This window comes from Protopterus annectens, chromosome 1.part0, assembly GCF_019279795.1.
Source record: "Protopterus annectens isolate FY-2018-M chromosome 1.part0, PAN1.0, whole genome shotgun sequence".
Classification (NCBI taxonomy): Eukaryota; Metazoa; Chordata; order Ceratodontiformes; family Protopteridae; genus Protopterus; species Protopterus annectens.
In genome coordinates this window covers 1,114,742,090-1,114,765,802 of record NC_056725.1, presented here as the reverse complement: position 1 = coordinate 1,114,765,802, position 23,713 = coordinate 1,114,742,090, and positions in this window count along the sequence as shown.

Genomic DNA, 23,713 nt, shown 5'->3' with positions numbered 1-23,713 from the left:
CACTTTGAGATTTTACAACACCAAACATTGCTAAGTTTTCTGCATAGCTGCCTAGCTTGAGCATTTTCTTGTTAAACTTGATTTCTGTATTAGTAGCTGTATTTAGCACAAACCAAAAGCTGTTTGCTGAATTTCCTGTTTGCACTTAATTTTAAATCGTTTTTTCTTAAAACTTGCATATTTTCTGTCCTTGACCTAGCACTCGTGTGGTCATTTACTGCACTGTTATAACATGATATTACTTGTTGACCTCTGCTATCTCTGTAAAAACAAAACAAAAAAATCTTGCTTTTTCCCACTTTTCTGAGAGTTAAAAGTTCAGTTACAGGCTTGCTGTTCCTGAACTGTTTGAAAGTTTCTGTGAGGCCATTTTGCTTGGGCTGAAGGAGGGTCTCTCTGTTGATCAGTGGCAGTGACTAACATTGAGCAGCTTCCTGCCCCTGAGAGGTGGTTACTGACTTGAAACTGTAGTTCGGATGTCCATTTTGGGTCTATTCCTGCTTCTTTCCAGCCCTCAATACGCGCTTTAACGTTTTTAGTGCATTAGCAGAGTTGCCACTAGAGCAGCATCGGGCAGCGGTTACAAGGTTAAACTCTTTCTGGCTCCAGAAACTCTGTTCTTCAATTTTTCCTTAGAACTGCTCTGTTAGGAACCTAAACAGTTTACACCTTCACTAAAAAGTGCAGCACTTGTTCCAAATAGCTTTTTCTTCTCAAAAGCTCAGCCTGGTTCAAGGCTCCTGAGAGCACCCCAGCACTAGCAGGTTTCACCTCATATCATCGTTCCGGCCCCAAAATCCGGACAACACCAAGAAAGGAGGGTGTCCATATTCATAAAGGACACCCACACCTCAAGGTTGGTGGCAACGCGATGCATCGGAGACCATCCAGGTGCAATTAACCATAGGCAAGACTGCTCTGCAATTTGTAGCATGTTACAGGCCACCCTCTCAAACTCAGGAACCTCACATGGCCTTCCTGAAAACAATGGAGGGATAAATGTATCTCCAAACACCATCATACTAGGTGACTTCAACTACCCTAATATAGACTGGGAACACTACTCAAGCCCAAACACTCTAGCCCAAAGGTTCCTGGGTTCATAAACTCAAATGCCATGGAACAACTAGTCACCATCCCCACAAGAGGAGAAAACATACTTGATCTCATCATCACGAACATGGGATCACAATGTTCAACTTACCGGATGTATACCCCTCTCTGGTGAGATCAGATCATAAACTAATCTCGCTGGAGGTCCTCATCCCGCCCCCACCAAAAAAAAAAAGACCACAATGAAAAACTTCCCAAAAGCCGACCTCACACTTCTAAAACTAGTGTGGTCTCCTTTAAGGCCCCTGAGCCAGTGGTAAACATTACTCAAACCGCTGAATCACTTACAAATGCCTTCTACCAGCACCTACAGGACTGCATGGATCAGGCAATCCCAAACAAAACTAAGACTCTTTGTACCAAAGGCAAGCATCCAGTCTGGTGGACCCCAGCCATAAACAAGCTCTACAACAAAGGAGGAAGCTACTACAAGATAGAGCAAAATCCTTGAAAGGTAAGACACCTTTGATCATTATAAGTAAAAACTAAGAGCTCTCATAAAATCATCCAAGGCAAATTTTGAGAGAAAAATCGCCAAGGATTCAAAAGACAATCATAAGGCCTTCTTTAGCTATGTTAGAAACCTAGGAGGAAACTCCCAGATATGCTCAGAATTAGTTCAAAATGATGTGAAGATTACTGAACCTACACACATTGCCAACATACTGGCTGACAGGTTCAGTGCAAACTTCTCCCAAAGGAGAGATATCTATACCAGAGGATTGTAGCCCCCAAACATCTCCAACGCCCAGGTGACAACTGCTCTCTCCAAAGCGAAAAACACAGCATCCATGGGACCGGATGGTGTCCCCGGCTGTGTGCTCCATGAACTCAATGAGGAATTAAACCCGCAGTTAGGACAGCTGTTTAATCTTAGCCTCACCTCAGGATACGTACCCAAGGAGTGGCGCACGGCGACTGTGGTCCCACTTCACAAGGGCGGTGCCTCCACCGACCCTGGAAATTACCGTCCCATTAGCTTGACAAGCCTTATCTGCAAAGCCATGGAGAGGATCATAATGGAACTCATAAATAAAGACATAGGAACTTGCAGACTTTGGATCCAACCCAGTTTGGCTTTGTCAAAGGCAGATCATGCCTTTTAAACTTGGTTGACTTTTTGAGACAGTCACCAAGGCCATTGATGAGGAAAGGCAGTCCATACAGCCTACCTTGACCTGGCAAAGGCCTTCGACACAATACCCCACTCAGGTATCATCAAAAACTCATCAGCTTGAATGTAAACCCATACATCACAAGATGGGTTGCAAACTGGCTAAGTGACAGAACCCACAGGGTCAGAGTTGCTGGAGCCATGTCAGACTCAAAGCCTGTCACAAGTGGTGTCCCACAGGGCTCAGTCCTGGGTCCACTCTTGTTCGACATCTACTTTTCTGAAGTACAAGCAAACACAGGAGGGTTATGGCTGACAAAGTTTGCAGATGACTGCAAACTGGGCGCCATAGTCGAAAACACATCTGACACAGATATCCTTCAGAAGGGCCTCACAGAAATGGATAACTGGTGCCAGAGCCATGGCCTAAAGTTAAATGCCAAGAAATGCATAGTCATACCCTTTGGGAAAAACAAGGTTACCCCTAGCTACCATATAGGTGGCAATCCACTGAACACAGAAGAAGTCATCAGGGATCTGGGGACCCAGGTTGACAGTAGCCTTTCGTTTGGCACTCATGTTGCTAAAGTAGTTAGGAAAACCTTCTACATTGCCCACCTGATCATGAAGGGATTCACATCTAGATCAAGGGAGGTCATCGCCCCCCTGTACTCATCACTCATTAGACCTATGATTGAGTACAATGCCCCATTCGGAATGTATCTGACCAGACACCTGTAGCAGCTGGAAAGGCCCCAAAAGTTCCTCACCAAAAGGATAAAGGGTCTCAAAAATATGTCTTATGCTGCCTGACTGAAAGAACTCCAGCTCTATTCAGTCTCATACCGCGTGCTCAGAGGTGACCTGTGCCTGACATATATAAGGCCATGTCAAACCCTGATTTGATGAATATGCTTCACCTCAAAAAATCTAGATCCCTCAGAACCACAAGGGCGGGAGACTTAAACCTTGATACGGTTATTAATAGAACATGCTGGAGGGACAGATTCATCACCCAGAGACTCCCTATGCTGTGGAACAAAATCCCGGTACATGTGAGGCAGAGCACCTCGCTGGCCTTGTTCAAGAGGAATCTTGACCAATGGATGGGGGATCGCAGATATACCCCAGGGATTACTTCAGTGTCACTGCTTGACAGAGGCACAGCAAAATAATAGGCATAGTTTTATTCAAACTAAAGGGGTGGTGAAAGCCAAATAACTATGGGCTAGGCTTATAAATGCCCTTGGGCAGATAGCCTAGTATGAACCTATGAACCTATGAACCTATGAACATCAATAGTGAGAAAAATGAAATCCTTTCTCCATAAGTCTGGTGTGAGTTTTCCCAGAAAATCCCAGGAGTCCTTAGTTAAGTGGTTAACCCTCTGATACACATGTTTCATCCATTCATCTATGGTTACCCCTATCTTAAATGTCTTGGATTGGGAACCGGATATTATCGGCCTAAAAGGTGGCCGTTCTAAATTTTTGTGAATTTTAGGTATACCTACGATCTTGGCCATTTTGGGATATTCAACTCTAATGAATTGATAAATTTCATTAGATATTCTGTTGTCCAAAAGGTATTCCTCAATGGCCAGATCAATTCTTTTGTGACCAATGTTAACTTGATTGATGGAAATGGCTTCATAGTTACTTCTTTGATCGTATCCACGATATCTAACTGACTGGTCGGTATGAATTTCATACCCTTACTGAACAAAGTAAAAAATCCCTGCTTTACTTCTATGTCTGTGTAGTTAAACACATTAAATCCATTGTAGGTGTTAATAATGTGTTTAACAGGATGCAATTCTACAGATGTTGATGTGCTCACCTTCATTGGGGAAGATGCACTCACTTCGTGTATAGTTATAGAACTCTCAGTCCCTTTAGACAACAATTGCCCGGTATCAGTGGAACCTCCCACTAGTAATGTTGCCTTCTGTATTGTTTCGGGGCAGGGAAGAATCTCCCCCCCTGAAAATTTGTGTCGTGATTGTTCCTATCTGACCGGTCATTAGATTCATAATATCTCTCATAATAATGGACTTCTTTCCTGTTTTCATTGGGCCATACATATGCCCTGTTGTTCTTATACAGTTGTACATCCCTGTCTATCTTTCTAAGCTTCCTGTTCTATATAAGCATAGTTTTGTTCTCCGCAGTGGAGAACTGTTTGTGATACAAATCCCCCCATTGGTCAAAGTTCACATCCTTAATGATGTCCTCATTTAAATTTTCAATATCCTTCGTAAGCCCTAATACCTTTGTCTCATTATATTTCATCAGTTTCCTCATATATAAAAAAAAAAGTCATCAAACATACTGTTAAAATCAGTCATATTGGCATTGTTATAATCAATTCCTAAAGGGAGTTTAAAAAACCTCAGCCCTTTGGGCACAATCTTTAAATTCAAACATTGCTTTAAATATGCACTGTCGGTTTTAATACTTTTGACCTGAACTAACTTTTTACCAAGTGACAAAATTTTTGTCTTTATATTGTCCACAGATGTACTACAATGTCTTCCGTATTTGTTAACATATTCACTTTTACAGTCATCATTTTTAAAATTGACTTCATCGTTCAAAAATACATCAATGTTGTTCATACTGAAACTTTTCTTTGTACCATTAATGGTACCACGGCCTTTGTTGTCCGTACCGTGTACTATATCAGTAATAACAAGATTTTTATCAGAACCTTTTAAACCATCGTTTTTCCTTACGGTGTTAGAGTAAGTCCTGCAGCCATCTCATAGTTTTGGTTTGGTTCCAATCCTTTTAGTTTCATTGTCCGAGTGGAAAAGACTAAAATCAAATGTAAATTCCGCCTCTGGAGACAAATTAATGTCTCTCAAAGCGGAAACTTTTACAGGCAAACAATCCGTGTGTGGCGGGGAGCTCTGCACCTGTCCGTTTGGAATAGCGTCGGAATCACACACAATATTGGAAGAGGAACCATTCCCTTGTATTTGTAAACAGTTTGTAGTGACCGGAGAACTCGCCATGGCAGCTCCTGCATTAATCGATTCAGTTAACTTGCTTACCAACGTGAGCAGTTTACTCACGTCGGATTGGAGAGCTGTCACTTCCGACCGAAGTGAAGCTAACTCTTCTTTGTCCAATGAAGCCTGGGATACGTCAGTCGACTCCGCCATCTGGGAAGAACAACCACCAGTAGTAAAATAAAAATCCAACTAAATAACAGCAACCCAGAGAGGTCGTCAGCAACACGCATCCACAGAAGCTCGGACACCGAAAGTTATTTTCTGTATTTATTATTTAAACACGAACAGTACACTAAATGTGAGACAACAACAGATGGTTAAGCGCTTTCGTCTGAAATGAGTCAGACTTCCTCAGAACCATGTTTAGGACTACAACAGCCCTATTTAAGAAAGTTTTGGCGCCAATATTCACATAACATCAAATTACATCTTAAAGAGCAATGCTCCTAATCCAATAGACTACTGTTGTGCACCCTTTTACTTATGCCTATACAACATAGTGCATAACCATAGATGAATGGATGAAACATGTGTATCAGAGGGTTAACCACTTAACTAAGGACTCCTGGGATTTTCTGGGAAAACTCACACCAGACTTATGGAGAAAGGATTTAATTTTTCTCACTATTGATGTAACAGACCTATTCTCTAGTATTCCCAGAGATACAGGTCTTGAATACTTTTACAACAGTTTATGCAAATGTTCTACTTTAAGTAGTGATAGGGTCAATTTAATTGTTGATATGATGGGGTTAGTCCTCGATCACAATTATTTGCAATTTCAAGGTGAACTGTTTGCATCTTGTGCCCCGAATTACGCTAACATGGTTATGCTGGAATGGGAAACAGAGTTTATTTTTAAAAGTGAATTTTTTAACAAAATTGTGCTGTATACTAAATTTTTGGATGACTTGTTTATATTGTGGAATGGCTCTACAGATGAGATTACTGAATTTATGGATTACATGAACAACACTACTGAATTTTTAAAATTCACACATTGTATTGACAAAGTGGGGATTCGCTATTTGGATACTTACATTTGTAACAATGGGACAAATTTTATGTCAAAAATATATAGAAAGAGTACTATTTCTAACGACTATTTGAATTATGAAAGTAATCACCCTCCCCACACTTTTAGCAATGTATTCAAAGGGCAGTGCATCCGTGCTGCCCGCATGTCTTCAAAAAGGGAAGTTATGGAAAAAGAATTGGTGGAGATTTATGAAATGTTTGTGCACAGAGGTTATCCGAAGGACATGCTAGACAACATTACTGAATATGTTAAAGGAGAATGGGGTAAGAAATATCGACCACTTTTAGGTGTCCCGTTTACTAAGACCAACAAAACGGAAGGGTTATGCAATAAGTCTGTGTGTGTGATTAGGTTTAACCCTTATTCCAATTTAGTTAAGGAAATTTTAGACAAGTATTGGGATATACTTATGTTAACTGAGAATGAGGGTAGATGGGTGGACAATTGTCCAAAAATAGTGTACAAAACATTGCAGAATTTGAAGCATTTATTCGAACAAGGAAGGGCTAACAAAAGACCAACTAGAGGCACTTCTAGATGTGGTACATGTAGCCAGTGTAATTATATAAACACTAACAAGGTTATAAAACTAAACAATGTTACTGAAACACATGTTAAGTGTTGTATTGGGAATTGCAACACACAGAGAGTAGTTTACCTTGCTACATGTATATCCTGTTCGGCTTATTACATAGGTAAAACCGAAAGGAAGTTTAAAACCAGGATATACGAGCATCAATACAAGATCAAAAAGCAAGACAGAAAAAATGCATTGAGCAGACATATTAGTGACAAAGGACCCACACACAGTTTTAGGTTTGCAATTATAGATCAAATTGAAATGGGGAGTAGTGAAGGTAATTGGAAAGTAAGGCTATCAGCATTAGAAAGTAGATGGCAGATATTTTGTGACGCAACAACCAGTCCTGGGTTAAATGATTTTATTAGTATAAAACCCTTTTTACAGTTGAATTCGTGAGTGTTAGCCTTACCAGCACGGGGACTTAATATGATTTGGAATGTTAGTACACAAAACCCCTTGGGATTACACACTCACACACCTAAACATTTACCCACACATACATTTTTAACATTTTTAATATTTTTAATACTTTTAACATTCAATAATTTTTTAATATTTTTAATACCTTGAATTACTTGTATTCGATTTCTCTTTCTATATATTTTATTACCTCCTTTTAAGAGAAATAGATTTTTCATGTCAGTATGTACTAATACATACATTTACATTTATATTTACATTTACAATCAGTAGGTTTTGTAGGTTACTATTTCACTACACTTAATTAACTAATTCATGTTGTGTACAATTTTATTTGATGGTACAACCCATCCATTTCCTATGTAGGTAGTTATTTGGACAATTTAAAAAAAAATTATATTTTTACATTTTTAGCATTTTTAGAATTTCACATATCTAAACATATTTATATTTATATTTATATGCAATATTTATACTCAATATTTAATATTATTCAATTTACATACTCATTATAGATTTTTACATATGTACATGAATTTATTTATTTTCATACAAGTATATAGACCTTAATACTTCAATATTTTAATATCACAATATACAAACATTCATGTTATATGTTATATGTCATATATTGGAGTATAGAATTTGCAGTCTATTGGCAGATGACACAAGAATGTACCTTCAGGCATTTTTGCACAATGTTGGTTTTTTACACTTAGTAATGTATGGTTATATTTTGTATAGTATATATTCTATTTATTGAGTGGTTTGTACATCTTTATTGGAATTACTGTGATGTAGTGCACTATGTTGTATAGACATAAGTAAAAGGGTGCACAACAGTAGTCTATTGGATTAGGAGCATTGCTCTTTAAGATGTAATTTGATGTTATGTGAATATTGGCGCCAAAACTTTCTTAAATAGGGCTGTTGTAGTCCTAAACATGGTTCTGAGGAAGTCTGACTCATTTCAGACGAAAGCGCTTAACCATCTGTTGTTGTCTCACATTTAGTGTACTGTTCGTGTTTAAATAATAAATACAGAAAATAACTTTCGGTGTCCGAGCTTCTGTGGATGCGTGTTGCTGACGACCTCTCTGGGTTGCTGTTATTTAGTTGGATCATCTGTGTTATAACATTTAAATCATAAGCAGTTCACCAGAGAAGGGATGGTTGTTGTGTATGTGGAGTTTGGGGTGGAGAATGATGGCTATTGTAATCTACCTAGAGACTGTGGAGTTAGGGTGGGGGAATGATGGGTATGGACCTACACCCCAGCGACAACTTCTGTGTCACTGCTCGACAGTGGCACAGGAAAATAACATACCCAACTGTAGTCGTGCTTGACCATGTATTCTTTACCATTCTTAACTATGTAATACTTTGTATACACCAGTCACCACAGATGCATACCATGGTGTGCTAAAAGATATTACATATGTGTATGCCTGGCTACAGGGTAGTCACACACATAAACACATACACACTTGCCAGTATTGCGCATACACATCTTGCCTATTTAAAGGTAACTAGTACAGTGGTATGCAGTTGGGGTATGCAGTTGGGGTATGTGCCACAGAACACATACACTTACACTTACTGATTCCACGTCTGAGCTGGGTGACATCACAGGACCGATTACTTGCAATGGAGAGGGGGGAAGAGAAAGGTTTAGCGGTTGACAAGGATAAAGGCCAGTGCAAAAGGAGGCATCACTTTGGAATGCAGCAAAACCCGCTGCCATGACAGGATGCCGACACATATACACACACAACCATTTGCTGGCACACACACTCAGGCTTTTTCTGAGACACACACACACACACACACACACACACACACACACACACACACACACACACACAGAGTTGCCAGTGGTGGGATCAGAACTCCTGCCTATCTAAAGTTCATTATTACAGTACTATGCACTTACGAGATGCACCACAGAGATTACACATTCCAAGGCAGTCAGACTGCCCTTCTACAATTGAGGACAACAACAGGGAGACTGACAGTCATGAAGTACATAGCTGTAGACCTGTGTGTTTAAAGTAGGTGTCCATTACAACCTGTATGTGCAAACAAGACACATCATCCACAGGTAGGTCTGAGAGGTATAGTTGTAGCACAACAGGAACCTGAACCAGAGTAGGGCCATCTACGGAATGGACAACTACTATCACTATACATTGTTACAGTGGGCATGCTCATACACTTAGTAGCACAGGGCCATTTGGGATGCACTATGATGACAACTACACAAGGTTATACTGGGCATGCTCATACACTTAGTAACAAAGGGCTTGCTGGATGCACTGACTCAAATTACACAAGGTGGCAGTGGGTACACTCATACACTTAGTAGCACAGGGCTGTTTGGGATGCACTCTGATTCTAACCACTGACGACTACAGTGTGCATGCTCAAACACTTACATGTACTGAACATGCTGTAATGGAGTCCTATTGTAAACACACAGGTTTACAGCTAGGTACATCTTACCTGTCAGTATATATGCAAATCATACTGGTTTACTACCTGATTCCTGTATGTGGCCTGTAAATGATATATCTGTCTGTACTGCATGATACACATGCATGCATGTACATGAAGTACTGACATATATATGTTACATATACATTCATGCATGTGTGGACGTGACAGACAATAGGTTACCTGGGTCACATAAGCAGATGCTACCTACAGCATGTGTCACACACCTTGCTGCCCTGAAAGGCATACATTGATAGCAGGTTGTGGACAATGGTATTATATGTGGAAAAGTGGCATGTGCAAGCATACTGTGTGAGCCACCTTGTGTAATGGTACTGAGGTTCAGGTGACAAGATGACCTCTCCTGGCTGTGGTAGTAGTTGTCATTATTAGCAGGACTGCTACTCTAAGTATATCTCACATTGGTCATATACACAGGTTCTGCCGCTGTCCGTCACCTTACATGGGGCATTTGCTACTAAGCACATTAATGCCACGTGCAGTGATGTCATGGTACGGGTGGCAACTGCTAGACCAAAACAATGAGCCAATGCCCTGCTGTCATTATGAGGTCATCCAGTGTCTGTCATTCCGGGCTGTCATGACTGAACAATGAGCCTTCAACACAGAGGAAATGCATCCATGTTACACGTGTGTGTGGATAATACCTAGGTCGCATTTACCCATATAGCCGCATTCCAAGGCAAATGTCCTACACACAGAAGTAACACTCTGACACCTACATGACAATTGCATTGGATGCCTATGCTAACCCATGCTAGATGTGTGGCTTTAGTAATCCATTAGCTCAATGTAGAACCTACAATGGGGAATACCGACATCTGTGCAGTGAGGAACACCTGGCTGAAGGCTCTGTAGTGAAGAATTGCACTACTACCATATAACTCAGATCCAGACATGTGGGCCATAACAGTGGTATGGACCATGCCAGGTGGTGATGTACACATATTCATAAAGGCTACTCACAAGTATGGACCACTACTCTGACATAACACATCACAGATGAGTCAGGTACAGGTGACAGTGGCAAATGCTGCATTCTAGGTTGTATCCACATATACATCCACCACCTTGTTCCCAGACTACCAACACACATCCATATGTGGTATGACATAGTATGGTAGACCACTGGATAACCCTCAATTGGTGGACTGTACCTAGGTCTACATCAACTGTGCAATGTACTCATGTACAGACATAACTGCATAATGTGTTATGCAATGCAATAATACCACTGTTTGTAACCTGCTCAGTTGTACACATACCAGGGTCCTTCGGATGTTGTCAGCATTAACACGGTCGACTGTTGCTGTACACCAGTAACCAACACCCTCATGGTTGGATATGACCTAACCGTACTTGCTCTGGATATGTACATTTCACACTCATAAAACATATATCACATCACCATAGCTTTCATTTACCTTTCTACATACAGGTGGCTACAGTCATTACACACATGCACATGGCAGATAGCATGCTAACAGTACATAAGGTTCAATATCTATGTTGACAGAGGTAATATCACCTCTCTACTGGTCACCCATGACACCTATCATATCATACAACACCCCATGTGGCATGTATGTCTTCAGACATATCCACCTAATGCAATGCCTGCAAACATACCCAAATAACTGGACCATAGGACCTACACAAGGCCTGTATTGACAGACTCAGGGAAATCCAGCTCTGCACTGTATGTTCCTGAGTAGTCACAGGTGATATGTTCATGACATGTACAGCCATGTGTGGCCACAGCTCATACATATACCCCATGTCAACAATTGCAAGCCATGCATGCTTTGTGCTGTCTGGACATTAGGCTTAGTATCACAATAGCCAGTACATGCTGGGGTGAGATGTTTACAAGCCACATATGCTTGGCTATCTCTCACACATGGTGTGGGGAAGGTGCGGAATGTATCCTCTTGATCTGCTAGTGCATGTACTGATGTAGACTGCATATGTGTACATGTATTGCTGTTTGTGTAGATTCCATGTGTGTGCAGTGTCTGATGTCTGAAGGTGACTGTTGTCTTAGTACATCATGCTGTTGCAATACAGCCTCAACATTGCCAACTGTATATAGTGATATGCTGTAAGTACAGTAAGCCATATATGAGGTATGGAGGGATGTTTGGACATGACTACTACATGGTGGGGCTTCTTTGCAGATGAATGATTACTGAGGACAGCTCACTGGTGTGTTATAACCAGTCCTACAATAACCTGTGTATCTGCTAAGGTCAGGTTTTGTTAATTGAAGTGGAAGACAGACAATGTAGAATGCTGTAAGGGTGACACCGAAGGCAAACCCCATGACACCTGTAACAGTAATACCTCCCCTGTGCATATATTGTGCATATATCAGCACAGTTGTTATAGGAAAGAGTCAGTAAGCATTGTACCAGATGTGACAGTGCTGTACTGCTGTGGTACCTATCATGAGATAGCCATGTGTTTGCTTCAAAGTACTGGCACGTGTGGGTGTGTGTCCATATATGCCATGTATGGTTGGGAATACATCCCACATGTTATCACTCTCCTGAATACTGTTGGTGACACCAGTACAGAGTGAAGTGTAGAAAGAAAGCCATAAGCAGGTGGTTAAACCACACACTTGTAAAGTGTCTGTATGTGTGACATAGGTGTATATCTTTGTGAATGCCAGTGTGTGTGTGTGTGTGTGTGTGTGTGTGTGTGTGTGTGTGTGTGTGTGTGTGTGTGTGTGTGTGTGTGTGTGTGTGTGTGTATGGCTGTCCATGTGTATGGCTGTCTGGTTCCTGGAGTGAGGCTGTATGTTACCATAGTGGAATGCTAATGCCCCCTCCCTCCATCCACTCAAAGCAGTGTAGCATGCCTGTTGATAACATCAATCATAGATGGGCATACTAACCTCCTGTTAACATGTACACCCTGGGGTGTGACCTGTTGTTACATAGCCTACTGATGGACCCCCCTCCCCAAATACACTCACTGCACTTTAGTATCCCTGTCGATGTCCTCGATCTTAGGCCATTCCAACTATCTGTACATGTGCAATCTCTGTGGTGTGTCTTGTAATTGTGTAGTACTATAATGATGATATGCACATAGGCAGGGGTTGACATACGAACACTGGCAACTGTGTCTGTGTGTCAGAGTGTGTGTTACTGTGTCTGGAATCCCTGAGTGTGTGGGTGTGTCTGTGTTTGCATGCTGTCATGGCAGTGGGTATTACTGCTTCCCATTGAGAAGCCACTATTTCCACTGGCCTTTACCCTTGTCATCCAGCATACCACACTTTTACCCACTTCGCACTCCAGATAACTATACATGTGATGTCACCCACTATGGATGCAACAGCTCTGAACACAGTAGCTTACTACAAAGCTATCATGCTCTTGGATCATTAGAACAGCAAACATAATTGAAACATGGGAGAATATAACTGTGATGTGGAAGCTACAGAGTGCATGCAGGTATTGTCATACTGACCTGTGGGTAGTCAACATGTACATATGGGACTCCTGCATACACCATCCCCCGACACATGCAACTACACCTAAAAGTGGAAGGCAGAACATCAGGATCAACATGCTGTTAGTGTTGTTACGCATGATACATGCTGTCAAATGTACAAAAAGCATTCCAACACTGCAATACATGTTTCAACACTACTCAACAATATTAATCTACAACTGTCTATCTAGTATGTTTGCCCTGTGCATCAGACCATATGAACATGTCCCTGCACCGATGGTGTGGATGACAGGGATGTGGCAAAGGCATCATCATATGCACAAGGGGATAATGTTTGCCAGAGGCCTAGGCTGTGCCATTGGATGACATCATGTGTGTGTGTGTTAGGGCCTGTGATATCATTAGGTGTGTGTGGATGTTATGCTTGCGTGTGTTGAGGTGCCCTACATTTGTTTCCAGTGTGTGTGTGTGTGTGTGTGTGTGTGTGTGTGTGTGTGTGTGTGTGTATGCATGCACACAGCTCTGGCATGAGGCTGGCCTACACAGGGGTAATATTGACATCTGTAGACTGTACATGGCAGGTGTCACAGTTCACAGTGTCTGGCCATGGCCATGTGACCTGCACCTGCCAGGGGCTGCATGGGCACTACCAGACAGAGGTCCGGATTGGGTACTGTCTGATGCCACATGTCCACTGGAATCATGTCCCTCTTGGGACCATCTAGGACCATGTGCACGTGGCCTGCTGCATCCTGGTGTGGACTGCACAGCACCAGCAGCACTGCTGCTGCTACCACCACTATGGGAGGGGACATGTGCAGTAGCATGTTCACGTAGACCTTCAACAGGTGATGTAGCTGGCCTACATCCATGTGCTCTACACCTCGCTTCCACCACATGTTCCAGCACAAACATTCCATGCTCGAGGATTGACATGCCATGGTCAAGGACTCCCACCATGTCATCCAATCGTCTATCCAAAACATCTGCAAGATGATGGTGAGCATTTGCAAGTGCATGGATGTTGTTGGTTAATGAATGAACAACAGCCCTCTGAAGCCTCAGACTGTCTCTGCTGTGCCATTCAGCATGTGCCTGTGCCTCCATTACAGCCTGAAACATGCGTCTAGTGACACCAGATGATGTGCTTGTTCCCACAGGGGCATGTTGGCCAGTGGTCCTCCTATGAGCAGCGCTGGGCACATGCCTGTGTGGAACATCACCTGTCTGTTGACTGGTAGCATGGTTTGCATGCACACCTTCCATAGTCACCACACTTCCCTATTCCATGCTACCACCTGCCAACTGTCCTTCCTCTATGGCCGGTGGTGATGAAGTATGTGCAGGCATGGGAACTGTGTGTGAGGATGAGGGGGAGACAGGTGGAATGGCAACCGATGGCACAGATTCATCCCCTGACAACCTTGCCTGTGCCTCAATCATACTATCATCATCACTGCTAGAGTCTGTGGTGACATTAACATCAGGTGGACTGCAGGAAAGCAACACACCTACATCAACACCTGTGAGGGGAAGACAAGAACTGTACATTACAAGTTATACCAGAAACATACACACACACACACACACACACACACACACACACACACACACACACACACACACACACAGATACACACACAGAGACACACACACAGACAGAAACACAGACACACAGACAGAGACACACACAGACACACAGACAGAAACACACACATACAGAGACACACACAGACACATACACACAGAGACACACACACACACACACACACAGATACACACAGAGGTACACACAGAGACACACACACAGGCACAGACAGAGACACAGACACACACACACACAGAGGCACACACAGAAACAGACAGAAACTCACACACACAGAGGCACACACAGACACACAGAGACACAGGCACACAGAGACACACACACACACACACACACACACACACACACACACACACACACACACACAGACACACACACACACACACACACACACACACACAGACACACACAGACACACATACAGACACACACGCTACATGCATGTGATATGGCAGATGGCATTCATCTTAGACAATTATAGTTTCTGCTTAGGCATTTACAGTGGTATTCATCATACATCCCTGAGTTGCACACAACAGCATGCATGTGGTATAGCAGACGGCATGCACCTTACATAATTATAGTGGTGGTTAGCATACATACCTGTATTGCACCCTTCATGTTAGTAGCCTATGCCCCATACCTGCAACACAATGCATACACTTTGCACCATTGCACTGCACTGCCATGGTGTGTGCAACATGCACCACATGTTAACAGACCATCGCCAACCTTTGTACATCTACCACTGATGGTTTGTGTTGGCCACCACCCCTATGTGTAATGACATGAGCAGTAGGGTATGTCGACTGCATACTATGTTTGCCTGAGCCCTAGCTTGCATATCTCCCCCAAAGCAGTGCATGTCTGTTCAACAATATTCCGCCTACCACTGAGCTGAGTGTAGACATTGTGCATGTGGCTGTACACACATGTTTGACATGGCTGTCCCTACTTTGCAATGGTGCCACAGACCAGCACAGGTTTACAGTACACCAGTCTGCTGTGTGGCGTATGACCTTGCCAATCACATGTAGTATGACATGTCTTCTGCTGACGTGTTGAATGACATTGATACAAGTGTAACACAATGGTGTCCTTTCCAATCTACAGTACGGTAATGGTGTCCCAGTGCAGGTATGTGTTATACTAACATGGGCCTTCAGCTGATGCAGTGTTGTCTGTCCACCATGAAAATATGCAGGGACATACTGCACATTGAGCTGATGTGCATAGCCATTGCAGAGCATCATGTGGCTTCACAATTGCTATAAAGTGTGAACTAATGACACGGTACATAGCCATGACTATGTTCACATACAATACATATCTAATGTGGAATGTGACCCACGTCATCAAGGTGTATACACAGTAAACCCTAATGTGGAATGTGTGACACAGGTCACAGAAGGGTATACGGATGACACCCCTGCACATCTGCAACCATATTACTGATACCTGCCAACTATGCCCACACATGGCTAACGTACAAGTTCTCTATGTCCCACATGCCATCTGTGTACCTCACACACATGAGGAGCAGGCATGATAGTGATGTCTGACACCAGCAAGGTGAATCTAATGCATCTGTGGCTTGATGTGGATGTATGTGTATGTTGTGCAACACGTGTATGTATTTAGATACTGTATAGGTGTATGCTTCCATGTCATGACACACTCCAGATGTTCAAGACATGTTATGTGGTGGTTTCATGTTATGCCTGCACAAGCTGTGCACAGGCCTGTATGATGTTTAGTGTTTCACATCTGCAATATCACCATTACACAAAGGCCATAGTTGTATTATGCCAAGCCAATGTACAACAGGGTGTACAAACATGTACATCACTTCTACTGTGTGCTTTGCTTCATGTCTCTGGCCATCCCCCATGGCCATGTGTACACATGTGCAGTCCAATGGTTGGGATGGCCATCTTCTTTCACATGTCAGTTTTATCCCATATGATATACACCCATAGATGTCATATGCTCCACTAAGGACAGGGTTATGCAGACAAAGGGTGGTATGTACGGGATGTGAGACTTGTATTGCAGGATAGTTGAGCAGTGTTGCAGTCAGCCCACTACATGTCATGGACATGTCTGATAGAACATGACAGTGTGTGACATTCATAGCAAGGGTATACTCCACAAGGGTGTATCCTGTAGGCCGGGCATATTCCAGCTCCAACATATTTAGTGTGTGTGCACACATATGCTCTCTGTACAGTGCTGTTCATATTCCCACCATGTGTAATGCTGATATGTAGTACCTGTCCCTACAGTGGAACACACCTCCACCATTGTATTCACTGTTGTCCACACATCTGGCAATGACAGTTTGGAAGGTTTAGTGTAAGTGCTTCATATAGTCTACAATTGTTTCACATAGGTAAACAGTGTGATGCATTGCAGGTCCATTACCAGGACCACCATACATTATGTGTACATGTGTTATGGAAGATAACATGCAATTAATATGTTCCGTGCAGTATCAAGCCTGGTAAATAATAACAATCTCACCTGACACAGGCTGCTGTCACTGCAAAATGCCAGAGGTACCTAAACAGGGGTGTCACAGCAGTAAGATTATCCACACCTGTGTGGTAGCTACAGGGTGCAATGTCTATGTTAGTACATAAGCCAGTACAATACACTATCCTATGGAGTATGCACATCTGTGCATACATAGAGTAGCAGACTATACTATGTGGGCATGTATGCATACATGCTTTGCATATGTTACATTACATATTGTACAGTAACACATGCAACTATGTGACATATGGTTGGGTTTTATGTGCAGTAGTGACTTACCAGGTAACTCCAGGCTCAGTGGTTGAGAGGCATCCACCTCCACAATACCAGCTAACACTTGTGGATGGAGGTCTGCAGGTGCCCCCAGGTTGGTCAGTAGCTCCTCAGTACGTGTGAGTAGGGGATGGTTAAGTGGCCCCCCACTTGTTGCACCTTGTTCCCTGGCGATTGCATTTGCACACTGTTTTGCCCATCTTATCTGGTCAGTGCAGTGTCGGCGCACCTGCTGATAGGTGCGATTCTGACCACCAACATCATTTACCCTCCTTCAGAGTTCCTCCCACAGGGCATCCCACTACTGTACATCCTGTGGCACATGGCTGAAGAGCCTTGTGTAGTTGCCGAGGAGGTATGGGATGAGGACCTCATCCTCCAAGCAGCTGTATGGTGGCAGTTGGGTACGGGGCATACCTGAAAGACATAATGATGGAGACAGGTCACAGTAACTCACAGAGAAGTACAGCAGTACAGCTGAACATACATGCATATCACATTTATTAAGTTTACAAATACATCTTTGTAGATCGACATGACACTAACACCATTGACATGTATATGTCACACACATTTGACACCTACTGGTGATGTGATGTTATTACCATATATGTGTGTGTCATGCGATGACATTGCTCATACACCATGTGGATGTTGTCTTGACCTGGGCATGTCTGTTTGCCTGTAGTGGTGTCTCTACCTATCAGCACATGCCTGGATGTGTTCACATTAATGCAATTGACTTTAATGCTGTGTATATGCCACATATATAGTCATTCATAGCCTTTAGGGACATGACCTGTGACCCTGAAGACTTGCAAGCATGTATGTGTTTTGCCATATACATCTACATGGCACTGTACAGCTGTGTAGCATCCTGCCATGTATTGCCTGTGTTGCACAGGTGTAACACATGGGACAATAGCTAGCTTGATGGTATTTGCAGGGTTGGATATCAACTATGGCATGTATGGTCATAGTGATGTGGTAGGCTATATGCCCTGGGCCATTTATGAGCCTAGGCAGACAGGTTACCTAGCTGTAGGCAACAGACAGGTAATATTCAGTGGCCAGTTCAAGCAGAGCCACAGAACTAATACACATGGTTACTGATATGTTTGGCATGCGGTCATCACACCATGTCACAGAGAGGGGCAATGTGCAGCTTCACTGGGCAGGGATGCATAGTATGGCAAGACTATGTTAAGTGTATGGGACAGGGATCTGTCAGGTATGTTGTGATCCTTGTACTAGACAGGTGGATGTCCATGATTTATGTGTTTATTTGGGATCAGGATGCATTAAGTGTAGCATGTCAACACCTCTGGGTTGGAGATGGCTTTATTCAGGTAGGCTGCATGCTATATAGGGCAGCTAGGGATTGTGAAGGGCAGTGTAGGCCATCTACACATAGGCAATAACCCTTAAAGGAAATTTGTGATCTATTATGGGCCACATGGGCGTTGAGTATGGCTGAGCAGTTATCTCTATATTCCTGGATTGCACCCTGTTGTGATTAGGGGTGCCACATACGGCTACCTGTCTTTTGTGGTGACGTAACTATCAAAGGGAAGTACTGTCCTGCTGCATCTCATACACACAGTTGCTATTATGTTGACCGCTGCCTAGGTGGTAGTTAATGGGTACAGGGTTTGTAACACAGGGGATGACAATGCAATACTTAGCTGTCAGAATGTGGCCATACATCACACACCACACATCTGACACACTAAGGCCCTTCTGTATGTTGAACGCCACACACAATGAGTCGACTATTGCTCCTAGTTCATAGTCATTTGCAGACATCAATAGGCTGATGCCTTCTGTGTTAGTCTATGTGGTATAGATACCAACGAGGGGGGCGTACCAGGAATGACCCCTGTATTACTGTGGCTGGCACTGGTTTGATGTGAGCGTATTTGTCAGACACCCTCTGTAGTGTGGGTTCTGCCAGCAGTCCAGTTGCCAACCACTCCTGTGACATAGGTATATACACCTAGTTTACTGAGTGTAGCTGGAACACAGTATGGGTGATGGTGTCGCATGACCTGGCAAGGTCATGATATGCAGTGTGAATCAACCCTACTGTCATCTACGTCTGTACCGAGTACATCAATTGCACTGACCATGGTTCATGGCCGTACAGACCAGACTCAGCAGGGTAGTTGTGCACTATGTCCCATTATCAATGGTGTCTCCCCCTTTGCGGGGTGTGATAACTGTTGCTGTGCACCATTTGGTATGTACACAGCCTAACATGGAGCTATGATTGAACATGATGAGTATGTGGATAGCTGAATGTTCTTACATTTGTGCAGGATACACCCTGGGATGGTGACAGGTCCCATGAAAGTTGTATGTATGACATTGGAGAGTGCAGCTTGTACCTGCATAGTTGTTAGTACAGGGGCCCTGTAGTGTGCATGGATATATTACTAAGTGTACCTGTTGTGGGTGAGGGGGAGGTGGGAGTGGGTTTAGGTTCTCCAAGACCCTATCAGGATGAGCGGGTGCTATTTCTGTAGGTGCAGTACTTCCCATGCCATAGTGCTCTGCAGCACGGCAGGTCTTGCCATTGACATTATGATTAACGACACAGCTATAGAATGCTCTGTGCTTGGCCTCATAATATGTGGCTGATTGGTTTCACGGTAGCTTTGCATGGTTTCATATGGTTTACCTGCATCTTACTGAGGCTGACCAGGGATCACCTACACTCATGTGTGCTCAATCTTGCAACAGTTACTTCCTTCTGTGGTACAGTTTAAAGCATGTTACCACCAGTTTGCCTACTTGTTTGTGTTGGGTTGACTCCTGGTTCTGTTTCAATGGCACAATCACTGCACATATGTGACTGCTTAAGGTTCATTTGTGCAGTATTCAGCATTTGCACATGCATTGTCCATCTGCATGGGTGCTATGGCACTCACCACTCTGCTCTTAGGGAACATAACATTGGCAATGGAGACTAACTATGTGTAGCATACTGTTAGCCTTGTTTGTGTGACTACTGTGATCCAGGTCAGTGGGGTCGATGGAATCCAACATGCATTGAGCGCAGGTGTTGGTACATGAGGAGTCTTTACAGTTCATAATGGAATAGTTGAGAGTAGCCAATAGTATGGTTGTCTCAGACCTATTCTTCCCCAATTCAGCACATTATGGCAGTTGGGAAGTTCGCGGCCTGGTGGGTGATCTGTCTCAAGGTGCATGTTGAATTCCACTGTGGCACAAAGGTAGTTGCTCAGCGTAATGCATCTGATGTTATGCAAGTGCAATTAGCATGGGGGTGTACATATCCTTCAGGAATATGGACACACCTACAGCCCATGTGTTCCAATAAAGGATAATGGGCAAAAGGTGAGGTATGTGTTACAACATGGTCATCTCTGGAGCATTGAAACATGTCTCAGCCACTGCGCAGCTATGTTCTCCATGTTAGGGATTGACATATGTGTGTCTGTATAGTGTTTCTGACATGTATCATTGTGTAGCGAGACCCGCAGTGTATTGCTTGGCTGTCCCTGTAACAGCAGTGGACCCTCACCTGAACAGTGCATGATGATGGCACTATAGGGGTAGCATGAGCCCTAGGCTGTATCCAGATTCCCAGGTGTGACAGGTGCAGGCCCTGTCTGGCAAAGCATCATGGTCTGTCAACCATATTATCCCAGGATGACAGATACTGGATAGCCTGCAACATGCACCACTACACTACACAATTGTGGAATACAGTCCTTTTGTCCCTGTACTGCAGTATCATTCTGGCCAGTGGCAGAATGCTTCACAGGCCTTGGGATATACCTGCATGGCCTACAAGACCTGACAGTTCCTACATGTGCTTCCATGCTGTCCAGGCTACTGCATCACAGGTCCTGCACAACAGCATGGAATATGCCAGAGCCATGTGTATAAATCAATAGGTGGTCTGAGTGTATGAGTATGTGGCTAATCATGTCAGACAGGCAGCTGACAGTATGCATGCCCTTGTATAGGTCAGTGTGTAAAATAGTGCTAGGGTTTGCACTCACAAATGAGAACATTTGGGCATGTTTCCAGTCATGTGTTTTGAGGTATGGCACAATTATGCAAATTATGTCATACAGTTTGTGTATATCAGTGTCTGTCTCTTCCTGCTTGGGGGGCCACTTGTTTGGCCAGATACTTAGACGCATCTGTGAATGTGTGTGATTTCCGGTAGTGTGTGTGGGTGCCCTTACTGTGTTCTGGTAAGGGTATGTGTTAGTTGTGTTGATGAGCTGCATGTGTTAACCTACACCTCATGACTGTCCAGTCCAGTCATGGCTGTAGACTGGGCTGCCGTCCAGCTTACCCCTGTAGCTGCATCCCAGACATTGTGTGGGACATGGTATTAGGTGGGTCTGGCAGTGTACATGGCATAGAGATTACATTCCCCCAGAATGGCCACATACACAAAGCTCACATTAGGAGACACCAGTAGCTGACTAGTGGACATTCCTGTATGAGCAGTCAGTACTACAAGTACCAAGTACTGTCTTTGGTTTATGTATTGCCTATGAAGATGTTATAGACAGTGATGCTCACATGTAATTATTTGTGTTATGGACATGACAACACTGGCTATTACGGAAACAGTGTAGCTACCCTTGGCAGCTAACCTCCTCTGAGGAGCACATCACACCCTGTTAGTTGATTACAGATGATGTATGTGTCTACAGGTCTGTTTCCTTCTCTGGGTATATACTCACATATCCACCAGGACCATGAGCTCTGTTGGGCACAGACACCCACTCAGCAAACAGAGTCATGTCTCAATAGGCTCTGATGCCACTATCAACATGATCAGGGTATAATCAGATAATGTGAGCCATCACCTATGATGTGGCTATTACACATGGGCAGCTGTCGCCTACATCTTACACTCCTACTGCAGATGTTACACTGGAGTTAAAGATGATGTGCAACCTGTTTCATTACCAGTGCTGTGCACTACCTTACATACAGTATGTGCAGGCAGCTGTTAGGTTGGTCTACACATACCTGGTATTTCAACCAGTGTTTCTGTACTCTACTCTCAATATCCACTCTATGTAGCTGTGCACATAACCATTTAGCCCTGCCCTGCAACAAGGGTCACTACATATTTGCATAACATGTACACATGCACAGCTGTTATTGCTTGCAAACAATAGTAGAGAGGTGGATATTACATGTGTTATGTACATGGATAGTTACCTGGCTCTTCCAATTATCTTTGCTATCATGCTGCTAACCTGTGAGATGAAAGTAATGCTATGTATCCTGTCATTGAGTATTGTAATTGCCAATAGATATAACTACTGTTTGCATAACATATCAGAACTGCTATGTAGAATAGAATACAGATCTGCCTAGACAACTGTACATTACACAATTATTGGCACAATATCCTACAATGCACGCTATATTTGCACGGTAAGCCCACCTTTAACATGTTAATCTTACTTACACACCCATACATGTGTCGACTGTTACAATATAACAACATATACGATCCCCTGTTATAGCACATACTTGTTGGACCACTCCTGACACTGACAGTGGCTGGAAGCAAAATGGTGGGTTCCAAGCCCATATCATCCCTTGTGGTGTATGTGGAGTGTGCCGTGTGACCTACAGCAGTACATAGAATACTACAAGCATTACTACTGCTCAACAATACATCGCTACAAGATAGCTATTTCCACTATATGTATTGATTACACTGTAATTCTTACACTACAGATACTACATACCCAAACATATTACATGTTATACATACCGTCTTAGTAATCGGAGGTGTTATTAACTAGTGTACTACTCATTTTTGGTTCACCTTTCCATGCTTTGTACTGTCCTACAGGTAGATACAGATGGTTTGAATGTGTGACAAGGCAACCTTTTATAGTTACAGATCAGTAACATGTGCTATCCCAATGGCCAAGTGGTGTTCCTAAGTAGCTAATTACATGCACGTCAGCTGCGCTGCTAGTGCCTTAGCCAATACCATGGCTATAGTGGAGTATAAGTGA